Source organism: Natrix helvetica, assembly GCF_964273705.1.
Source record: "Natrix helvetica genome assembly, chromosome: W".
Taxonomy (NCBI): Eukaryota; Metazoa; Chordata; class Lepidosauria; order Squamata; family Natricidae; genus Natrix; species Natrix helvetica.
The window spans coordinates 10282768-10295045 of NC_138555.1; positions in this window are offsets into that span (position 1 = coordinate 10282768).

Sequence of the window (12278 nt, forward strand, 5' to 3'; positions counted from 1 at the left end):
CTGGAATCTAATATTTTTTTCACTTCATAATGTATTTCCCCTTCTACCACTACAGGAGGAGGTGGAGTTTGGGTGGATGGTCTCGTGCTAGACTCCCTTACTGGCTTCAATAAGCTACAATGGAATACCGGGTAAATTTTCCCTAGGAGTCTGGGTAGGCTGAGTCGAACTGTAACTGGATTAATTATCTTTTGTATTGGGAAAGGACCTAGAAATTTTGGACCTAATTTCTTACTAGGCATCCTTAACGTTATGTATTTAGTAGACACAAAAACTTTGTCCCCCACTCGAAAGGGGGGTTGTAGGGAGCGATGTTTATCAGCTTGCTTCTTGTAGGCTTCTGCCGCATCTGCTAGCGCCCTTTTCGTATTTTCCCATCCCTTCTTTAGTGCCTCCAGCCATTCATTCAGAGACATGGAGGAGGGAGGTTCTTTAGGTAGTTCAGGCATGGGAACCAATTCCAAGCCACTGGTAATCTGGAAAGGAGTTAATCCTGTACTGCTGTGGACCGCATTATTATATGCTACTTCGGCGAAGGGTAGCAAGTCCGACCAATTGTCTTGCTGATAGTTCACATAATACCGGATATACTGTTCCACCATCGCATTGGCCCTCTCTGCTGCCCCATTTGTGCTGGGATGAAATGCTGAGCTGAGTCCCTGCGTGGACCCGATAGATTTTAGGAATTCTCTCCAGAACTTGACGGTGAATTGAACTCCGCGATCTGGAATGATCCTTTTTGGAACTCCATGTAAGCGATAAATGTGTTTCACAAACATTTTCGCTAATTTCTTTGCGGATGGTAGGCTTGAACAAGCGATAAAGTGTGCTTGCTTGGAAAACAAATCAATAACTGTCCAGATTACTTTATTACCACTGCTATCTGGAAGTTCGACAATGAAGTCCATTGCTATCTCTTCCCATGGTCGGCTAGGGTTGGCCACTTGTTGTAGTAGTCCAGGGGGCTTTCCCAGACGGGTTTTCATTGTTGCACAAGTAGCACAGCTTCTTACATAATCTTCCACCTCCGACCTCATCTTTGGCCACCAAAATTGACGTCTAGCGAGGTGGAGAGTTTTCAGGAATCCGAAATGACCTCCTAGTTTCGCATCATGACTCCGTTGTAGCACTTGCAATCTCATTTCTGCAGGGACGTACAGTTTGGATCCCTTCCAGGCTACGCCATCATTAATCGTTAGGATGTCTTTGTTGTTGTTGAACCATGGGTCTGTCTGGAGGGCTGCTTTCAGTTCGGTTCTCAGTTTATCTTGGCTTCGACTGGTGACTTGAGCTGCCTTTTGGTGAGAAGCAGATATGATGGGGTGGAAAATTTCTTCCTTCTTACTGTCAAACTGGGGTTTTCTCGACAGTGCATCTGCTAACAAGTTCTTCCTTGCGGGGATGTGTTTAATTTCAAATTTGAACCTTTGGAAATATTGGGCCCAACGGACCTGTTTGGGGGATAACTTTCGATGGGCAAGGAGAGTTTCGAGGTTTTTATGATCAGTACATACCTCGAACGGTATATCCCCCCCTTCCAGGAGATGCCTCCAGGTGAGCATGCTCCACCTGATCGCCTCCTTCTCCCAAATGGGCCACCTTCTTTCCGTAGTGGTGAGTTTCTTGGAGATGTAAGCGCATGGTAAGAGGTGGCCTTCTTTATTCTTTTGTAGTAGCACCGCGGCTATCGCGACATCACTGGCATCCGTTTGGATTATGAAAGTCGCTCTGGATCGGGGTGTTGCAATATGGGTTCTTGGGCAAAGAGCCGTTTTAATTTCTCAAAAGCCTTTTGACAGTTGATTGTCCATTTTAATGGTTGGTTTGCTTTTGGTTTAGTAGGAGAAGGCCCCGTTCTTAATAGGTCAGTCAATGGTAGGGCAATTTCAGGAAAGGTTGGAATAAACTGCCTATAAAAGTTTGCAAATCCAAGGAAGCTTTGTAATTGTTTGCGAGTGCTTGGAGGTTTCCAATCTAACACCGCTTTCACTTTTTCTGGGTCCATTTCTACTCCTTCATTGGAGATACGATATCCCAGATAATCTAGCGAGGTCTTGTGGAATTCACACTTTGACAATTTTGCATAAAGTTTGGCAGCTAGAAGTTTTTTCAGGACTTGCCGTACCAGTTTCACATGTTCTTCCATGGTCTCAGAGAAGATCAAGATGTCATCTAAATAAACGAGTACTCCGCGGTACAGGTGGTCGTGTAGCACTTCATTTATGTACTGCATGAATACTGCAGGTGCTCCTTGTAGTCCGAAAGGCATGACTTTATATTGGAAGCTGCCTAAGGGAGTATTAAAAGCGGTCTTCCACTCATCCCCTTTCCGGATTCGTATACGGTAATACGCCTCTCTCAAATCCAGCTTGGTGAAGATCTTGCCCTTAGCCAAGTGGTTCAACATATCTTTCATGAGAGGTAGGGGATAGGTATTCTTTTCGCATACCGCATTCAAAGCTCGTAAGTCCACACAGAGGCGAACCCCCCCATCTTTCTTTTCCCTGAAGAGCACTGGGGCAGCTACTTTTGATTTTGCTGGTTCAATAAACCCTCTTTTCAAATTGGTGTCGATGTACTTCCTCAATTCTATCATCTCTTTAGGCGTCATAGAGTACATTTTGGGCTTTGGTAAGATTACCCCAGGTTTGAACTCTATGGCACAATCTGTGGCGCGGTGAGGTGGAAGGTAGTTTCCGTCTTCCTCACTGAACACCTCCGCCAGATCCCAATAGATCTTTGGGACTCGTTGGATTCCCGGAAGTTTAGTGTCTGCTGCGGTTGCTGCAGGTTCTGGATGGGTTGGGCTGTTAGGTTCCAATGTTCCTGGGTGGCCTTTTGGTTCCACCGGTGGTAACGGCCCAAGTCCAATAGTCACCTTTCTAACACCATCCTCCCACTTTATGGTAGGTTCCCACTTGTCCAACCATGCAAGCCCTAGGATAACTGACTCCTGCATTCCGGGGGCCACGATAAATCTGAGGAACTCATAGTGGCGGCCTATCACCAGTTTTACTAACTCAGTGATCTTTGTAGCCGGAGCTCCCCCAATTAGGGTTCCATCCACTTGCTCAAACGGAATGGGTTGTTTCAGGGGTCTGGTGCGTATACCTAGTTGCTCCACTATTGACATGCTGATTAAGCATCGGGTGCAGCCGGTATCTATAATCACCCCAACTTCCCCTTCTACCCCCGTTTTCGGTATTTGGAGTTTGGCTTTTATTTGGAAGGGGCGGATAGGTGCACTCACCATTGGGTCGTCTTCTGGGTTTCCTTCCTCTTCCTCCTCTGAGGTGGCCAGGGCGTTTTCAGTGGCTCCGCTCTCTGCCCCTGCTGGCTGTTGTGCCAGACGACTTTTTTCTGGTGGTTTTCTGGGGGTTTTCTTGACTGTGCTGGCAGGTGGTTGGTGTGGTTGTGGAACTGGGGCTGGAGCCCAGCATGTAGATGCCCGGTGGCCAAGCTGACCACAACGGTAGCACTTTATTTTGGGGCCCCAGGAACGCGGGGTTGGCGGGAGCTTTTGAGTTTGCTGCCTCTGCGTTCGGTGGGCTAACGGTTTTGTTTCAGGGGTTCTGGTACCTGGCTTTGGATAGGTGTTAATCTCGTGGTCCAGTATGATTGCAGTGGTGTACCATTCTTGGATACGATCTGGGGTCCCCCTTACGGCACAAGCTTGTTTCAGTTTGGGATCTAAGGTCTTTTTGAACGTATAGACCAATAGTCTCTCTGGCCAGTAACGTAGTCTTCCAGCTATTCTCCGGAATTCCCAAACTAATTCTTTGACCGGCCGACCCCCCTGTCGTAATTCCTGGATCTGGTCTTCAGCATCTACCTGTTGGGCCACATCGTAAAATCGGGCCCGCATCAGTTGGATGAACCCCGTTATGTCATCTAACTCAGGAGCTGCTTCTTCATGGAGTTCCGCTATCCATTGTGCTGCCTCTCCTTCATTCATCCCCTCTGCTATTTCTTGGATCAGTTCTCGATCCGTCAGGTATTGTGGGCCTACTTGGTCAACGTATGCCAACACTCGATTCATAAAGTAAGCTAGTTTGTCTCGGCTGCCATCATAGGTTGCACGGAACCTTGGGGGTGTGGGAGGAGGAGGGGGTGCTGGTGGTTGAACCGGAGCAACCTGTCGGCCTGCTGCTTGGGGTGGTAAGCTTCTTTGTGGGGCCACACCCATCGGTTGGGCAAAAGCCTGCTGAGGCATTGGTGGGGGGGCTGGGCCCTGTGGTGGTCCCAGTCCCTGGCTCTGCCTCTGAGCAGCTATTTGGGGTGGCGCCATTAGTTGGGAAGGGGCAGGCATCCACTGGCATTGAGCCCATCCATGACCCGGGAAGAAAGCCCAACCTGAATTGGCTTGATTGATGGGTCCAGAGCCATCGCTTTGCAGAGGGGGGGAGGTGAAAGTGTTCCAGGCCCCTTTCGGCTGGTTAAGTTTTACTTCCCAACTTTTTTTCACTCCAGGAGGGGGGGGTGCTGATTCGCTGATGGCTGTGTGGAAAGACCCAAGGTCTCCGCTCCACTGCGCAGCAGTTTCTCTGCTGGGAAAGGATAATGTGGGCTTTGCTAGGCTCCACCAGGGTGGTTCTGGGGGCCCCAGGGGTTTTTGTTCACTCACATTTAGGCGTCGGAATTGGTCCGGAAGGCCCATGAAAGACTGGCTGCGTGAGAGCGACTGAGATCTCCATTCATTTGCTCTTCTTCCCATGCTCCAGTCGTCTGTCAGAGCTGCCTTGGGGGGCCCCTCTCCTTCTAGCAAGCATTCCTGAGATGCAATAAATCCCGAACCTTCCTCCCGCAGATCAAACTCCGTCTGTGAGGGATATCTTGGTTTCGGTTCCTTTCGCCGGGCGCCCTGCTGAAGCTCCCTTTGCTTCGCCTCTGCTTGTTGAACCATTTCTTTAGAAGGTGCATAGATGGTTTCGACAAAAATAAGCGATCCATCATCCTTAGCTTTCTCTGCTGCATTCTTTCCTTCCTCCATCTTCACTGAAATTTCGTCCTGCCCAAGGTTGGGTCAGAGCTGGGATTCAGTACCCCGATGAAAGAAAAAATTTTTTTAAGGCAGAGTTGAAATAATGTCAGCGTTCCAAATATCATGCAGAATTAAATCATTGTCCAAGGCAAAGTAGTCCTTAAAACTCCAATTTAATAAGACAGGCATGTTGGCATTAAGCTGGTGAATTCCAACTCTAATGTACATCCGGTGAATTCACCCAGTTAAAAGTTCATCATTTTTCCCCACACCCCATAATTCATCACATGGTCCAATCTTCATCTTCCACGCTGGCATGTACACCCCTCTTCTTCCGGCCAGGTGTCGAGGTGCGGAGACAAAAGACGACCTTGAGCTTCTAAGAAATTCATAACAATACATTCCACAATCCTACTCCTTTCTATTCCCCCTTCCCAACTACTATACCAATGAAACAGCATAATATATATATGTTTTAATTATGTGGCAGGCCAAAGATCCTAAAAGGAACAGAATTACAGGCCTGACACCATGTAGTGATAAATTAAAAATCGTGGATACTTTTCCCTATATGGCTGAAGTACCTTGTCCACAAAATACTGGCATATGGTGGGGGAATTTAACATCCCTTGCGGGAGAACCTTTCACTGATAACGTTTAGTGGGTCTTGAATTATTAAGCTCAGGTACAGTAAAGGCAAATAAAATTCTATCCTTAGGCATGAGAGGAATAGAAAAAAAACAATCTTTAAGATCAATGACCATCAAGTCATAACCCTGTGGGATCAAGTTTGGGTTGGGCAAGCCGCATTGAAGCGGTCCCATAGGTTGCAAAACAGCATTTATTCTCCTCAAGTCCTGTAGGAGGCGCCATTTGCCACTCTTTTTCCTTATAACGAAAATAGGTGTGTTATAAGGACTAGAAGATGGTTCAATGTGACCAGCAGCTAACTGTTGGTGAATAAGATCGCGTAAAACATCTAATTTCTCCTTTGTCAATGGCCACTGATCAATCCAAATTGGGGTAGAAGATTTAAGAACAAGGGGGAGAGAAAAAGAAAACATAGCTAAGGGATATGCAAAGAAGCATGAAGTTGCGAAAGGAGATCCCTTCCCCAGAAATTACAATGAAGTGGCAAAACGTAGGGTTTGAGATATGCAGTAGTAGAAGATTGCGGAGTAGAAGCGGCAAGCCACTGAGTGCTAACCTGGGCAGCCTGAGCTCCTCCAACTCCTTGAACAGAAAGAGTGTCTGCAAGTGGCCAGGAGGGGGACCACTCCGAAGTTCGGATGACAGAAACGTCAGCTCCAGTGTCGATGAGACCGGAAAAGGAGCGGCCGTTCAGCAGGACAGGAAGAATGGGTTTGGAAAGTTGAACAGATTGCTGTAAGGCAAAAAGAGAGGGATCAGGAGGAGGTAAAAGGATAAGAGTAGCTATAATAGTATGAGCCGACAAGATAAAGCATCGATCGCCCATAGCGGCAAGAGAAAGATTATGCAGAGAGGAGGAGTCATACAGAAAGGGAGCCGCAACCACACCTTCAATGGTGAAGGTGGAGTTAGGCATAAGAAGAGCAGGGAATGAAGGTGGAATATGTTTCATTGTAGTAATTGTTAAAGGAAGAGTAAAAACGGAACCAGGATCATCATAGGTGATGTCCTCAGAAAGTTCTACCGGAAAAACTGCAAGATGAGAAAGAGAAATTTCAGGGTGAGTTAAAGCAGCCTTTGGTGTAGGGCTGGCTGCGCACCCCTCAATCAGTTTTCCGACTGAGGGGGTGGGGGCGGATTGGAACGGCAGAGCGAAGCCCAATGAAAGCCCTTGCGGCAGCGCGGGCAAATCGTCTTAGGTCTACTTTGAGGCGCGGAAGGGGGAGGGGGCGGTCCCCGCGCGCCTCCCCGCGGAGCGCCCCCACCTCCCGGGGCGCGACACTGATTTTTAAAATGGCCAGGTTTTCCGCAATTGAAACAGTTACCCCGCAAGGTGGTAATAGGAAAGGCGTCGGAAACAGTAGCGGGGGTAGAAAAAGCAGAAAGTTGAGTAGCTAAAGCAGACATCTTATGGCAAGTCGTTCCGACAATACGACATGCCTGAAGAAACTCAGGGAGAGTTACATTGGGTTTATGAGCAAGGGGTTGAAGAACAGCCTGACAGTCAGAGTTAGCATTTTCAAAAGCTAAGCGAAGACAAATCTCATTACGGGCAGCTACATTATCAATTTGCCGCTCAAGAGCGGTTTGTAAGCGAGAAATAAAGGAAGCATAGGACTCTCTTGGTTCCTGTACAATTTTCATAAAGGTGGCCGTAGCCGAGGAACCTTCCTCATCTACCTTAGCAAGAGCAGCTAAAACATGAGTCCGAATAAAAGGAAAGGCAGCTCTATCAGACAGAGTCTGTTGTTGGATGGTAAAATGGGTGTTCTCACCTAACACATCGTCAGCAAGAACATTGACAGGGAGAGCGGCGGCATGAATAGCGGCACGAACAGAGGTTCTATAAGAGGAATCCCAAACCATATATTGAGACGGGGTCAAAATCATTTGAAAAAGAGACTGCCAATCGGCAAGGAGGAGATCAGCATTACCGCCGGGAGGAATAGACCCCAAAATGCCCCTAACGTAGCGAGATTGCAAGCCATATTGTGTTACAGCCTCTTTGAGACCTTTCAAAAGTTTGAGGGACAGAGGAGCATATTGGGGAGTAGCGGGGGGAGCACCGGCAGGAGCGCCGGCGCCGGCGGCAGGACGCTGCCAAAAAACAGGAAAAGCAGAAATATCATCCAAAGAAAGAGATTCCGAAGAAACTTGTGAAAGGGCAGCCGCGACAAGGGGGGCGCGACGAGGGGTGGGCGGAGGAGAAGGCTGGGAAACAGGATGCGGTGCGGACGGAGGAGGGGGATGATCGGTATAAGGAGGCGGAGAGGATTGGGAGAGATCCTTAGAAGAAGAAAGAAAAACCTCATCAGGGGCGGTAGAATTAGGATATAGTGTGGTGAGAGCGGCCATTATAGCACACCATATAATTAAAATATCCGGAGGAGCACGGGGATAATCATGAAGATACTTTCCAAGGCGTTCCCAAGACGAGCGTCGGAGGGTGCCTTTTGCCGGATAAGTCGGGCACTGTTTTTCTAAATACTGAAGAAATTTTGTTAAAGAGGTTTTAGAAAGAGGATAGATAGTGGTGCCGTTAATTTTTTGCAAGCAATTTGCCTTCTCCACCAAGGTAAGAAGCTCGTCCCTATGCACTGACGAAGCTTTGGAAAGTGAGGAGCCCATACTTACGATGCAAGCCTTTGCCAGGTGCGTAAGACGGGGGTGAAGGCGACGCAGACCTAGACAGGAATCACGTCGGGGTCACCAGTTGCGTCGTTGCACTGGTGTTGGGGTCCTTGACACCTGCAAGGACCGGGGGGAGGCTTGCTTCTCCGGGGACCCTCGCGAGGGTGCGTGCCTCAGCACGGGGGCACCTGGCTCAAGAACGACTCGACACCATGAAGTCCTCGAGGTGGGTGCACACGGATTGCTCCGTGCAACCTCTTTTTATTGGAAAGCTTACACAAAGAAGTAACATTCTATTGGTCAGAGAGTCAAGCATAAGCATAGATAACTACTGCCACATATACAGAAACATGATACTACACATAGTTTGTTCATGGTCATATGATTTACAGGAAATCTTGTAAATGTTCAGGAATGGAAACTTATAGAAAAACGAAACTTATCTTCTTCTTGGGCCTAGCTTCAATCCAGGCCAGAGATCGCTACAACCCAGGAACGTTGGAACCCAACAGCCCAGACCGTCCGGAACCTGCAGCAACCTCAGCAGACACTAAACCTCCGGGAATCCAACGCGTCCCAAAGAGCTATTGGGATCTGGCTGAGGTGTTCAGTGAGGAAGACGGAAACTACCTTCCACCTCACCGCCCCACAGACTGTGCAATAGAGTTCAAACATGGGGTAACCTTACCAAAGCCAAAAATGTACTCTATGACTCCTAAGGAGATGATAGAATTGAGGAAGTACATTGACACCAATTTGAAAAGAGGCTTTATTGAACCAGCCAAACCGAAAGTAGCAGCCCCAGTGCTTTTCAGATAAAAGAAAGATGGGGGAGTTCACCTCTGTGTGGACTTATGAGCTTTAAATGCGGTATGCGAAAAGAATACCTATCCCCTCCCTCTCATGAAAGATATGTTGAACCACTTGGCTAAAGGCAAGATCTTCACCAAGCTGGACTTGAGAGAGGCGTATTACCGTATACGAATCCAGAAAGGGGATGAGTGGAAGACCGCTTTTAACACTCCCCTGGGCAGCTTCCAATATAAAGTCATGCCTTTTGGTCTACAAGGAGCACCCGCAGTATTCATGCAGTACAGAAATGAAGTGCTACACGACCACCTATACCGGGGAGTACTCGTCTATTTAGATGACATCTTGATCTTCTCTGAGACCCTGGAAGAACATGTGAAACTGGTACGGCAAGTCCTGAAAAAACTTCTGGCTGCCAAACTATATGCAAAGTTGTCAAAGTGTGAGTTCCACAAGACCTCACTAGATTACCTGGGGTATCGTATCTCCAATGAAGGAGTAGAAATGGATCCAGGAAAAGTGAAAGCGGTGTTAGATTGGAAACCTCCAAGCACTCGCAAACAATTTCAAAGCTTCCTTGGATTTGCAAACTTTTATAGGCAGTTTATTCCGACATTCGCTGAAATTGCCCTACCATTCACCGAACTATTAAAAACGGGGCCTTCCCCAACTAAACCGAAAGCAAACCAACCATTAAATTGGACAATGGATTGTCAAAAGGCTTTTGAGAAATTAAAACAGCTCTTTGCCCAAGAACCCATATTGCAACACCCCGATCCAGAGTGACCTTTCATAATCCAAACGGATGCCAGTGATGTTGCGATAGCCGCAGTGCTACTGCAAAAGAATAAAGAAGGCCACCTCTTACCTTGTGCTTACATCTCCAAGAAACTCACCACTACGGAAAGATGGCCCATTTGGGAGAAGGAGGCATTCACGATAAGGTGGAGCATGCTCACCTGGAGACATCTCCTGGAAGGGGGGGATATACCGTTCGAGGTATGGACTGATCATAAAAACCTCGAAGCTCTCCTTACCCTTCGGAAGTTATCCCCTAAACAAGTTCGTGGGGGCCAATATTTCCAAAGGTTCAAATTTGAAATTAAACACATCCCCGCAGGAAAGAACTTGTTAGCAGATGCGCTGTCGAGAAAACCCCAGTTTGACAGTAAAAAGGAAGAATTGTCCACCCCATCATATCTCCTTCCCACCAAAAGGCAGCTCAAGTCACCAGTCGAAGCCAAGATAAGTTGAAAACCGAACTGAAAGCGGCCCTCCAGACAGACCCATGGTTCAACAACAACAAGGACATGTCAGGCCTGTAGTTATGTTCTTTTTAGGATCTTTGGCCTGCCACACTTTCTTATAATTTTCTATGCTGTTTCATTAGTGCAGTAGTTGGGAGGGGGGAATAGAAAGGACTAGGATTGTGGAATGTATGTTGTCATTCTTTTATGGAAGCCAAGGTCATCTTTTGTCTCCGCACCTCGACACCTGACCGGAAGCAGAGGGGTGTAGATGCCAGCGTGGAAGATGATGATTGGAACATGTGATGGATTTGTGGGTGTGGGGATAGATCATGAACTTTCAACTGAGTGGAATTCCAGGATGCATATCAGAGTTGGAATTCCATAGCTGTGCTAACTTGCCTCTTTTGAATAAATGGGAACTTTAAGGAAGATTCTGCCTTGGACAATGATTTATTTCATACATGGTATTTAGAACGCTAACATTATTCCAACTCTCACCTTTAAAATAATTCACTAGCACCCTCCCCCTCTCACGGGGGGGAGGGGCTGGTGATGGAGGAGCTGGTGATGGGGGGTGCTGCATTCCCAACGCTGACCGGGACAGCGTAAAATATCAGCGAACAAATATGAGAAAGCTTTTAGTGATAAGAAGCTGAGTGCTGGAACTTCAAAGGCAATGGAATGCTGCTTCCAGTTTTATTTCATCTGGCAAGAGGACGGAGGGGGCTGCAAAAGACTTTTCTACACCCAGTTAGAAGATGAAAGGAATGAAAGTCTCAGACCAACTTCTTCAGCAAAACGTGAGTGCATGCTCCCCCTCCTTCCCCCTAGCTTGGAAGCAAGGCTTGGAGAAAAAAAAACCCTAGAACGGAGGTTTGGACTCCTTCCAGATGGCAATAAATGAAACAGGAAGAGAGACAGGAAGAAGGGATTTGGCCAGCATCTTTCACTTGCCAGCCACCACAAATGGGGCTGCAACCAGTAAATGAAGCAAAACCAGATTGGGCAATGCCCCAAAAGGTTCTTACCCCACCTTCCTACAAAGTAGCAATCTCCAACATGGAAGGAGGGATTACCAAAGAGAGGCCTGCAAGATGGGAAGCGGGACAAGGTGCATCTGCAATGCCCCAAAAGGTTCTTACCCCACCTTCCTACAGAGAAACAATCTCCACCATGGTAGAAGGGTTTACCAAGGGGGAAGCTGCAAGTTGGAGAGCAAGGTAATGTGATGAAACGGTTCCTAAGTTTAGAGGTGTAACTAGGTTCCATTCCTCGTGGGGGCCAATTAAATGCCACCATTGTTGTCAACTTGGCCACAGAGCGTCAGAGTGCTTGGCTCCAGCCCCAATGCCACAAACGTGCGCACCAACCACCACGGTGGTAAAGAGAGGGTCCCAGATGCCACCACAGAAGAGTCATCTGGGCCAACAACCTCTGGAAGAGGATCCCCAATTTAAGGTGAGGAAGTGTCCTACCAAGGGTGAGGCCTCGGAAGAGGAAAAGGGCAAACAATCTCCGGAGGAGGATCCCCAACTTAAGGTGACAAAGAGTCCTACCAAGGGGGAGGCCTCAGAGGGGGAAAAGCCTAAACGACCTCTGGAAGAGGATCCCCAACTTATGGTGATGAAGAGTCCTACCAAGGGGGAGGCCTCGGAGGAGGGAATTGCCGAAGAACAAATGTGTGTACCAATCGCCATGGTGGTAAAGAGAGGGCCCCAGATGCCAGCACAGAAAAGTCATCTGGGCCAACAACCTCTGGAAGAGGATCCCCAACTTAAGGTGATGAAGTGTCCTACCAAGGGGGAGGCCTCGGAAGAGGAAAAGGGCAAACAATCTCCGGAGGAGGATCCCCAACTGAAGGTGACAAAGAGTCCAACCAAGGGGGAGGCCTCAGAGGGGGAAATGCCCAACCGACCTCTGGAAGAGGATCCCCAACTTCAGGTGACGAAGAGTCC